This window comes from Squalius cephalus (assembly GCF_949319135.1).
Source record: "Squalius cephalus genome assembly, chromosome: 6".
NCBI lineage: Eukaryota > Metazoa > Chordata > Actinopteri > Cypriniformes > Leuciscidae > Squalius > Squalius cephalus.
In genome coordinates this window covers 4,770,387-4,782,522 of record NC_137127.1, presented here as the reverse complement: position 1 = coordinate 4,782,522, position 12,136 = coordinate 4,770,387, and positions in this window count along the sequence as shown.

Genomic DNA, 12,136 nt, shown 5'->3' with positions numbered 1-12,136 from the left:
CGCCCCAAAATGAGCGGCCACCACCCAGCTCAGTCATTCAACCTACAGCAGCCTTTGAAAAGAGAGCAGCTGGAGCCTCATCAGCTGTAAGTGTAGTTAACTATATACCACCTCGATACCAGCCACAGTTAGTAAGTCTTGTGGGTAGCCGATGCATTGTGGATTGCATTATGGACAATTGCCCAGTTAGAGCCCTGTGGGACACGGGAGCACAATCCAGCATTGTGAATGACCTCTGGCGACTGAACCACCTACCCCACACTGTTGTCAAACCCATCTCAGAGTTATTGGGGGAAGAGACACTGACAGTCTTTGCTGCTAATGACACACCCATTCCATATATCGGCTGGATTGAAGTCAGTTTCAGGCTAGGCAGTGACCACACCAAGACAAATGATTTACAAGTGCCAGTACTAGTGTCAAGTGACCCAGCAGTTGCTAGTGACCCCATTATCGGTTACAACGTCATTGAGGCCATCCTCAACAGGAAAGAGGAAGACACTGAAGGTGAAAGGAAGCAGCTTGCACACAAAGTGAGTAAAGCTTTTGCGATAACAGTGAAGACTGCTCATCGTGTGGTGAAGTTGATGCAGAATGCTTATTCAGAGACTGGAGTAGTTCGTACTGGCGGAAAAAGAGTACCCATACCAGCAAAACAAGTCACCACTGTCTATATAAGAGCGCATGTAAGTTCACGAGCCCAAGGCCAACAGATGTTCTTTTCACCTGACATGCTTAATCCTCCACCAGAAGGCGTGATATACAATGATGTACTGGTGCAGATCCCAGAAAAAAGAGTGCCATACATACCCATCTCCATGTCCAACACTACGGATCGCACCATCTATCTCGACCGTCACAGAGTGATTGGTCACCTGGAGCCCATCAAGACCGTATACACAGCACCTGTGCGAACAACAGAGAATGAGACGACAGCCATAATGAAGGACAACGAAGAGACAAAGTCTAGCGAAGCAAGTAGAACTCAGCCAGATAACAAGCAGGCAGGAAGACCAATGTCATGGGACCCCCCTGTAGATCTCTGTCATCTCCCAGAAGGACAGCAGGAGGCGGTAAGGAGGGTGTTGAGGGAGGAATGTGAAGCCTTTTCCTTTGACAGTGATGATGTGGGCTGTATACCATCCCTCAAGATGCATATAACCCTCCAAGATACCAGCCCTGTCCAAAAGACCTACATGTCCGTTCCAAAGCCTCTTCACAATGAGGTTAAGGAGTACTTGCAGGATCTACTGAGAAGAGGGTGGATCACACACTCTCGATCCCCTTATTCGTCGCCGGTGGTGTGTGTCCGCAAGAAAGACGGCAGTCTTCGTCTCTGTGTTGACTTCAGAGAACTCAACCGTAAGTCAGTCCCCGACCGCCATCCGATACCGAGGATTCAGGATATGTTGGATGCTTTGGGTGGGAGCTCATGGTTCTCGGTCTTAGACCAGGGTAAAGCGTACCACCAGGGTTATCTGGATGAGGAGAGCCGCCCTCTCACAGCTTTCATCACACCCTGGGGGCTTTATGAATGGGTGCGCATACCCTTTGGCCTGAGCTCGGCACCCGCAGAGTTTCAGAGGAGTATGGAGCACTGTTTGGAAGACCTGAGAGACACAATTTGCCTCCCGTACCTTGATGACAACCTGGTACACAGTAGGAGCTTCAAGGAGCACTTGGAGCACATCCGTCTTGTTCTCCAGCGTTACAAGGAACATGGTGTGAAGCTGACCCCAAAGAAATGTGAGCTGTTTAGATCGAGTGTAAGGTTTCTTGGCAAGTTGGTGACAGGAGAGGGTTATACAATGGACCCTGCAGAGATGGCTCCGGTGCAGGCGTTAAAAGAGAAGACCCCTGCCACAGTGGGTGATGTGCGCCAGATCCTTGGGTTCCTCTCCTACTACAGACCCTTCATCCCCAATTTCTCCCGTGTGGCCCACCCGCTGTATAACTTACTCACTGTCTCCAACCCCGAGAAGTGCACTCCAGACCCGACTGTGAAGAAGCCCCGTAAAACAGGAAAGAAAAACAAGGGTCACTTACCATCGCAGACACCTGTACAGTGGACCAACTCTCACCAGGAAGTGTTGAACCAGTTAATAGATGCACTCACGAAGCCCCCTGTCCTTGGATATCCGGATTTCACCCAGGCATTCGTATTACATTGTGACGCATCCCAAGTTGGCCTGGGCGCGGTGTTATACCAGAGACAGCAGGGGAAGATGAGAGTGATCGCCTATGGCTCCCGCACCCTGAGTCCAGCAGAGAAGAGGTACCATCTGCACTCTGGAAAGCTAGAGTTTTTAGCGTTGAAGTGGGCCATCTGCGAACGTTTCCGGGATTATCTTTACCATGCCCCATCGTTTGTGGTATATACAGATAATAACCCACTAACATACGTACTCACCACCGCAAAACTCAACGCAACAGGACACAGATGGGTGGCGGAGTTGGCCGATTATAACTTTACCATCCGGTACCGCCCAGGCAAGAACAACTCCGATGCAGATGGGTTGTCACGGATGCCCTTGGATATTGAGGACTACATGCGTTGCTGTACGGCTGAGGCCAGTCAAGATGTCATCAGTGCGTCTATGGAGAGAGTCACAGCGGAAAAGACAAACCCTTGCCGGGGTGTTGGGTTGATTCAGGTCAGTGCTTTGAGCATGGTGAAGGACAGTGGAACCAGCCAACCTCTCACCGCAGATCAAATCCGCAAAGCACAGGAGGAGGATGAAATCCTGTCGAGAGTCCTCTGGTACAAGTCACAGAGCAGGAGGCCGAGTAGAACTGAAGTGAAAGCAGAGAACCCTGCAGTGGCCATACTGCTGAAACAATGGCTCAAGGTTCAAGTTGGTCCAGATGGTGTCTTGCGCCGCAGAACTTCCCGTCGAGAACAACTGCTGCTCCCCAAAGCTTATCATCCGCTGGTCTTCAAAGAACTACACCAGGACATGGGTCACTTGGGGGTCGAAAGGACGCTTGACCTGATTCGAGAACGGTTCTACTGGCCACAGATGAGCAAGGATGTTGAACATTTTGTCAGTAATGTGTGCGAATGTCTCAAGAAGAAGAAGCCGAGTAAGCAGACCCGTGCACCTCTGGTGTCCATCCAGACCACTTATCCCTTCCAGCTCGTCTCCATAGACTTCCTGCATTTGGAGAAATGCAAGCATGGCTATGAGTATATATTAGTGGTCATGGACCATTTTACGAGGTTTGCTCAGGCCTACGCGACAAGGAATAAATCGTCCAAAACAGTAGCTGACAAGATTTTCAACGACTTTGCACTCAAGTTCGGGTTCCCAAGCAGACTACATCACGACATGGGCAAAGAGTTTGAGAACAGACTGATGGCTAGCTTGAAAAAACTCTCTGGCATCCAGGGCTCACACACAACACCATATCACCCCCAGGGTAACGGGCAGGTGGAAAGGTTTAACCGTACCCTGTTGTCCATGCTGCGTACCTTGGATGACGAGGAGAAGGAGGATTGGAAGGAGTCCCTCGCGAAAGTTGTCCACGCGTACAACTGCACAAAGAATGAGGCAACGGGTTACGCGCCTTATTACCTTACCTTTGGGCGTTCTCCTCGCCTGCCTATTGATCTTTTATTCAATCTGGGAAAAGATGAGGCCCATGACACCTATGATGACTACGTGAGTCATTGGAAGACGAGAATGCAAGAGGCATACCAGATTGCGGCAAAAACAGCTGTCAAGGGGGCGGTTCGGGGAAAAGTCCTCTACGACAGAAAAGTCCAGGGGAGAGACCTTCACCCCGGCGACAGGGTTCTCCTCAGAAACCTCACTCCCAGAGGGGGTCCTGGAAAGATCCAGTCCTATTGGGAGGGCCAAGTGTACAAGGTGAAGGAGAGAAAAGCCGATGGCAGCCCAGTTTATGAGATCAGTCCAGAAAATGGTAAAGGAAGAGACAGAGTGGTTCACAGAAATCTTCTGCTGCCCTGTGATTTCCTTCCCCTTGACCAGCCACCAGCAGAGATTCGTCAGCCACAGAAGGACTCCCAGAGTTTTCCAAAGGAAAGAACCAAGCCAGAACGACAGCCTCTGCAACAGCTAGAGCAGAGTGACACCTCCAGTGACGAATACAGTGGCAACTACCAGTGGCATCTCAGACCTGGCCGAGGGAGACGGCAAAGACAGGGTTCACTGAATCCTCTAGCAGAGCCTTTCCAGCCTCAGCAGAGTCCTCAACGTCACAAAGACGATGAGCCACTACAAAGCGAAGAGGATGTGCCACTACATAGCGAAGAGGATGTGCCACTACATAGCGAAGAGGATGTGCCACTACAAAGCGAAGAGGATGTGCCACTACAATCTCAGAGACCTGATGTGAGTTCTGACAGGTCTGAGAATGTTGAATCAGAGGCCGACCCGCTGGTTCGGACGCTAGGAGAGCGACAGGCGGTAGGACCGCGACCCCAGAGACTGAGACATCAGCCTGTTGTACTGAGTTATGATACATTAGGTCAACCGTCCTTGGTAAAAAGAGACTGTAAGGTAACAGAGAGTCAGGTAACACAGATTAAGGGTTACTGGAGGCCTTGGATGGCTGAGGTGTTCTAAAGAAATGTTCATTTGTTCCCGGAAATGTCAGGAGACATTTAATTTTGTGGGGGAGAGTGTAGCACTAAGAATGTAAAACGGGACGTAAAACGGGACAGATATCAGTGCACCCCCCTTTAAATTTCGAACTGTTAAAGTTATTGTTAGTTACTTGTATTACTTTATTGCATTGTGTTCAATTTGGTGAAACCGGAGTCGTCAGCAGGGGGCACTCGGGAGTTGCACGGCGCATGAGTGGCTGACTAGCTAGCAGCATAGAAGTAGTATTCAGCACGAGATGAAGCGCGCAAGTGCAGAGAAATGTGCTCCTTGTTTGAACAGTGTTTTTCTATGTGTTTTATACAGGTAAGCTGACAATAATCTTTATACTAGTAAATTCATAACAGTATTGTATTCTTATAGAGCTGTAGTTTGTGCCTGAGACGTGAAGAAAAGTTGTTTTTACTGTGATTACAAGTGTCGTGCGTGAAATGGCGGACGATAGTGTTAACAACTCAAGAGGAAAATTAGTAACTTTTAATGTGAGCAAAACAGAGGAATAAAGGCCTAAAAAGATATATACTCGAGATGTGAGTGCGTGACGAGGGATAATTAACCAAATAGATGTGTACGAACATTATTAAGTCGTGTGTAGTGACGTGTCTGGGCAGTCTGAGTTAACGAGGCACACGTGTCTGTTCTTAGCCCACGTGCATAGACCTGTTACCCTCATGTAGCATTACTTTGTCAGCCATTACATGTAAAAAACGATTTCAGTACTGTTAAATAAGAACTCCAGTCAGATTCAGAGGTAAAACACTTTTATTAATCATTTTGTGAGTTTATAGTGAGAACACAGTAACTGTTAAACGGTTGAAACATAGTTCATGATATAGTCAGTTCATTAGCATATTTCATGGAGTAAAAACGGATTAAAAGATAATTTAAACAGTGATATGAAAGAGTATTAAAATATGTGTGCAGTTATCAATGCTAGAGTAATGTGAATGTAGACTAACTATTACTGAGATCTGAATATCTACTGTTTACTAATTCCAAATGCTATTTTCATGGTTATGTTTAATGATTCACTTGTATTCATTTTAAAAAGAGAGTTTGTAATACTTTAATGATGGTATTCGTCAGACCTTTCCTTTTATGTCGTTTTATAGCAGGCACGGCACATGTTTAGATCTATGTTAATATGTTTATGTATTTAGAGCATATATTTCTTGAGAATTGAGTATTGTATAAAGAGTAATGCGCCTAGTGTTACGTACCAGCTTATACATTTGCACAATTAGACGTGTGATTGTTTATGATAATTTGTTAATGTATCACACAATAAGAGCATAGAAGTAGTATTCAGCACGAGATGAAGCGCGCAAGTGCAGAGAAATGTGCTCCTTGTTTGAACAGTGTTTTTCTATGTGTTTTATACAGATAAATAAATGTGTTGCCCCAGGAAGTGACATCGCTTCATTCCTAAAAGTGTAACATTTGCAACATTATTGAATTAATCTGTCACTATATGCCTCTGCCTACGTTTGCAAAGAGAAGAACATTTTAATTTGATTCACAATGAAACGTTACAATTAGTTTACATGCAATGAGTAGCCTAGTTTTGGTTGTTGTTGCGGTGGCGTTATTGCATCCCTAGTTATGCCTACAATGCAGAATTGTTCCCTCGCGATTGGAGCTGTAGCCGCCGCATACGCGTTTCAAAACATCGCAACGTGAAATGCCACAAAAGCGGTTTGTGAATCTTCTGATTCCTCTCATGCTTTTAGTGAATCATTCGTGTTTCCGGGGGGCATGTTTAAGGAGCACACATCACATCCGCTTGAGTGCCATCTACTGTATCTTTTATGATTTACATAAAACATATTTAAATCAAAGAGAGGGAGGGGGAGTGGTGTTTAAAAATACACAAATACATAAAACATGCATGATAAGAAGTATATTGTGATTGTCAAAACATTTGGTAGCCTAACTGAACAGAATTTCATCACATTTAGGTGTAATGCGATTACCATCAATAACAATTAGTAAAGATCTTGAACTGCTCTTATAGATCCTGATGGAGGTTTTATTAAATGTGCTAAAACTATACGTACACTTTATGTAATACTTTAAAATTGATGTTTGATTTGTTTGTAATCAATTAGAGAGAGAGAGAGAGAAAGAGAAATCATAGACCATGCATTCCTTGTGCCGCTGTGCTTAATTACGTTCTCTTCCGTTTACCGGGAACGTTTTACAGTGGGAGGTAATAGATCCGGCCACTTCACAGAAGCAGTGGACAAGCTGAGTCACTTCCCAGTCCTTGGAGAATCTGACCTGTTTCCTTTTTGCTCACCGCCACTGTCAATCACTTACGTTAGTGTTGTTGGTTTTATATGCAACTATAAGATTAGTAGCCTATCGTGCAGTGCAAGTTGTATTAGTGTGAACATATTTGTTGAATACTGTTTGTTTTAACAGATGATCTAATCCGCCTGTGCTTTTACTGTGGGAGTTTTAACAGATGATCTAATCCACCTGTGCTTTTACTGTGGGGTGCAGGACCAGGATGAAGCACAATGGGGAATTTATTTACATTGCAAAATGTAAAAAATGAAAAGGACTTTTTTTTCTGATACTTTTTTTTGGGGTTGCAGTTGTAATTACAAAAAAATTGTGCATCATCAGCATCTATTAATAAAGGCATGATTAATAATGTTTGATTTCTTACCTTCCATTGTACAACATGTGATGTAGAAACTGTAGTCAGAACAACATTATGTTGATGAGAACTTCCAAAAATCAAAGGAACAGTAAGAATATTAGCAGAGATCACCTAGAGATATCCTATAATTCAAAATGTAGGCTACCTACACGTCCCTGTTTTCCCGGGTTTGCTGTGACGGCTGTCAAAGGTGGAACACCATGAATGTGTACAGAGGCCTCCTGTGAATGAGGAGTACTTATGTATGCAAGTAATGGTGTCCCTTGCTGTAACATTTGATTTATTACCTGCACCTTATGTTTTAGTCCGCTTGCGTTTATTGATTTGTTTGTCTGTCAGTCAGAAGGATTTTTAAAAAAGGAGTGTATCCTGGAGTTTTTTTCTTTCTTTCACTTTTCTAACATTGCAAGCCTTGTTGGAAATATGTGCTGTAGTTTTGACAGTATTTTATTTATTATTTACTCATTATTCATTAAGAATGAACAATACTTCTACAGCATTTATTAATCTTAGTTAATCTAATTTTTTTATATATATTTAGGCTACTAATACATTATTAAAATCAAAAGTTGCATTTGTTAACATTAGTTGTGAATTAACATGAACAAAGATTAAGAAGTATTGTATTGCTCACTGTTAGATCATGTTAGTTAATACATTAAATGTTAACAAATGACACCTTATTGTAAAGTTTTACCCATTTTATTAGTTATATTTATACTATTGCTTGAATATTTATTTTCTTATTGATATATTTCTTTTTTTATTATTATTATTTTTTGTTGGTTCTTGTGATGGTGTTCAGCACTTAATTACAATACATTTTGTGTATGCTCCCAATAAGTTTAGTTCAGGTGAATAAGTTTAACCACTTGGCTTAAAAGTAGGGCTGATGTGGTTAAGTGGGGGCAGGTTTCATATGACTCTTTCAGTGAGAAATATGAGGGGGTGTATTTCCTGGAAGATTGGCTTGTTGTGAAAAGCACCTGCACACTATACTATACATCTATACTATACTAATATACTACATCTAATGCAAAACTTAGTATTCCTAAAGACTATAAAATTAGAGTCTTTAAGGGACTTTGGTATTACTACACTTTCAACCAGATTTGGCAGGTTATAGGTGTTACGTAAAGTATACGAGGATGCAAGTTGCAAGTAAAAGATCTCTTTATTGGGAATGACAACAATAAGTCCAACACGCTGCAGACAGCAGGAGAGTGGTTACGCTCGATGGGCAACCCGGAAAGATGAGTGATGATAAGACTGAAGAATTCCCCGGAGGGAAGATCAAAGTGTAGAGTCCACAACAAGAATGGAAACAGGAAGCAGGAATCAGCACAACAATATTAACTCAAACAAGGGCAAAGAGAACACATGAGGTGAACAGGAAACGACACGGGAAAACTCCAACAACGATCAAGACGAAAGACAAGGCATTAGCCTACATAGTCATAGGCTGGCTCATGGAATGCAGCTAATCAGCGGTAACGCCCCCACACACGAAAGAATCAGTAGGCTACGCACACTACACACACACACACACACACACACACACACAAAAGACGAGAGAGAGACAGCGGATCTAACAACCGTGACAATAGGTTGAGTAGTTGGCTCCATTATATTGGTTCCATTTATTTGAAATAGCCTTCTTACTACAATCCTCAGTAGCCTACATTTTATTTGACATTTTACGCATACAGAATACAAAATGTGTTATATTATGCGTATACATTTCGAATTATATCTGGACTTTAATGAGTACAAAATGTGATGTAGAATGAGAATGCTAATGATTAGTGTCGGTTGTTTTCCGTTTTAAGGCGACTGTCTTCAAATGCGCGTTCCCGTGACGGGGGTGCTTTTTTTTTTTGGCATGCCAGACCTTGTTTTAATATTAAAAGTAGCCTCTGTCCTTATCTGTTGTCCGTGTCCTCTTTGCTGTTTTCTTTTCCACTGCGTGAGAAAATGGCGTGACTGAGAACAGCGTCACTTGCGTGCTGAATGTATAAGAGTTGCTGAAATGCAGTCCCAAAATTGATTGATATGACAAAACAGCTCTAGTGTGATTTGTCCAGGATTACACATTGTGAATGTATGTATTTTCCATGAGAGTACAGAGCTGTATTGTGTGTGTGTGTGTGTGTGTTTGTGTACTGTACACACATGCTGGATATCAGCTTCTGGGACAAAACCTGACTGATGGTGATCCATGATTTTCTTATTAGTGCTCAGAGTTGACATTTTGTGGACTTCTGCTTGTCCACTCGCCTTTTGAGGATTGACAACAGGTCCTTGATGGGATTAAGACACAGAGTTGCCTGGCCACGGATACAAAATTTCCATGTAATGATCTCCGAGCCACTTCAGTATCACTGCTACCTTGTGACATGAAGCTTCGATGCTGGAAAATGCACAGATCATCACCAAACCGCTCCTGAATCATTGGGAGAAGTTGCTCTTGTTTGTTTTGATACCATTCTTTGTTTATGGCAATGTTTTGGGGCAGAAGCCTGCTCACATACCAGACACTTCGACTGGAAAAACATGCCTTGAACCATAAAAAGCAAAATCTTACTGGAAAAATCTTATCCACCACTTTCATAAACAACAACATGCTTTGCATACCAGTGGCCACATACTGTATGTAGAATATCATGAAGATCTCTTCAGAGGATTTCTTGGGGAAAATAAAACATTCTGGTATCTTAAAAAGTGTTCATTCCGTGGACATTCGCTTTCTTTTAGTAAAGTTTTACTGCCGAAAGACAAGTTTGGCTCAGACAAACCTGATATATTTGTCATAGCTGCATGCTCTGCCAATGCAAATACATTTATATTAATTCAACATGTATCTCCAACACAGTGGGTGGCCAATACAGAACTTGTTCTCCTTTTTTAATGACACATCTAAGGACACCCACCATCAATGTCAGCTAACAGCTCAAAAATAAATAAATAAACTGGCCACATGGCTGAATGCTAAAAGAACAAATGACAAGAGGCAGGTGCATTGTAGAGTGCAGAGGAATGTGTAATGTAGGAAGAACATGCAAACAGCTACATACATTTGCAGAGTGAAGTTATAAGAGCAGACCACCATCTCCTGATCAACTGGAAATGTAGGAAACAAACATGGTGTGCTCTTAAAGTGAAGGACAAGTATGCTCCTATACTTGGAATTTGTCCTCTGCATATAACCCATCCAAGTTAGTGCACACACATTAGGAGCAGTGAGTAGTGAACACGTTTCCAGAATGATTCTGGTTCACATGGATATGCGGAAGCCAAAAAAAATAAAAAAATCTGTATCATAAATTTTTAAGGCCAGACAAGTAATTTGTTGAGGTCAATTTGTAAAGAAAGACTACACGCCTGCACACGTATATATTCAAACGTGCATACCTTTAGACTAAACACGTAATATGCATGTGCAGCTATGAAAAATGAAAACATAATCAACATGAATTATCAATTCATCTGAGTCAAACTTGACTGAATTTCCCACCACAACAGCGCCTTCATACCTGCATGTTGTCCGCATACTCCAGTATCAACAGTGTTTGAAGATTCATAGTTGCATGTCACATCCTGGTTAAGTGTGTAAAAAACTACATATATGTGACCCTGCACAAAACCAATCACGAGTCGCACGTGTATATTTGTGGCAATAGCCAACAATACATTGTATGGGTCAAAATGATCGATTTTTCTTTTATGCCAAAAATCATTAGGATATTAAGTAAAGATCATGTTCCATGAAGATATTTTGTAAATTTCCTACCGCAAATATATAAAACATTTATTTTTGTGAGTGAATGCAGCACAATCGCGAACATAAATGCACAACTTTAAAGGAGATTTTCTCAATGTTTTGATTATTTTGCACCCTCAGATTCCAGATTTTCAATAGTTGTATCTCACCCAAATATTGTCCTATCATAACAAACCATACATCAATGCAAAGCTTATTTATTCAGCTTTCAGGTTATGTATAAATCTCAATTTCATCAAATTTACCCATGTGGCTGGTTTTGTCATCCAGGGTCACATATAATATACTGTAGGCTACATACATACTGTATATCACTGTGTGTACACACATAAGCTGATCGACCTTGCAGTGCCAAACCACATCTAACTAAATGTTTCCCCAGAAATGTGTTTAAAGAAGTTGTAAGTGTCAAAAGCAGTCTTAGCAGAAGAGTGGAGTAACATCTCACCGAAAGACCAGTTCACCAGCCGCTGGCAACACCAGATACTGCTATTTTTGATATTGACTTTTATGGTGCAATTCATGTCTTTCCAGGCGAATGTGGGAAGCTGGATTCATCATACTCAGGAAGCTGAATGGATGGATCATGTTCAGGATTTTTTTTTATTAATTTCCGAAAAAGTTGCTCAGCTTTTCAGGATGTAAATTACAGCAAGTTCAGGGACGTATTGGAGCCAACAGCCTCGTGATCCTTTTATGAGGCCGCAACTCCTCTCTCTCCCACTTGGCTTACTGTCTTCAGCATACTATCTCAATAAAGGCAAAACATCTGCATTGAAAACCCTTTATGTTGCTCTTGTTGACATTGTTGTTTTTGGCGTATGCCTACTAACAAAACGTCATTAGCATAGAAACCAATGCAGATGTTCTGGAACACAAAAGAGCACCACACATGACACGCAAATCAGATCCGAACATTTACAAACGGATACTCAAATAATAGAATTTTGACTGACAGTGTGAAGTATCTGAATCTGCTCACTTGTTTTCATTCACTCCCTCAAGTGGACTTATTAGTGAACTAATGCAAGGAATAGTGAATGAGGGTATAGGGGACGA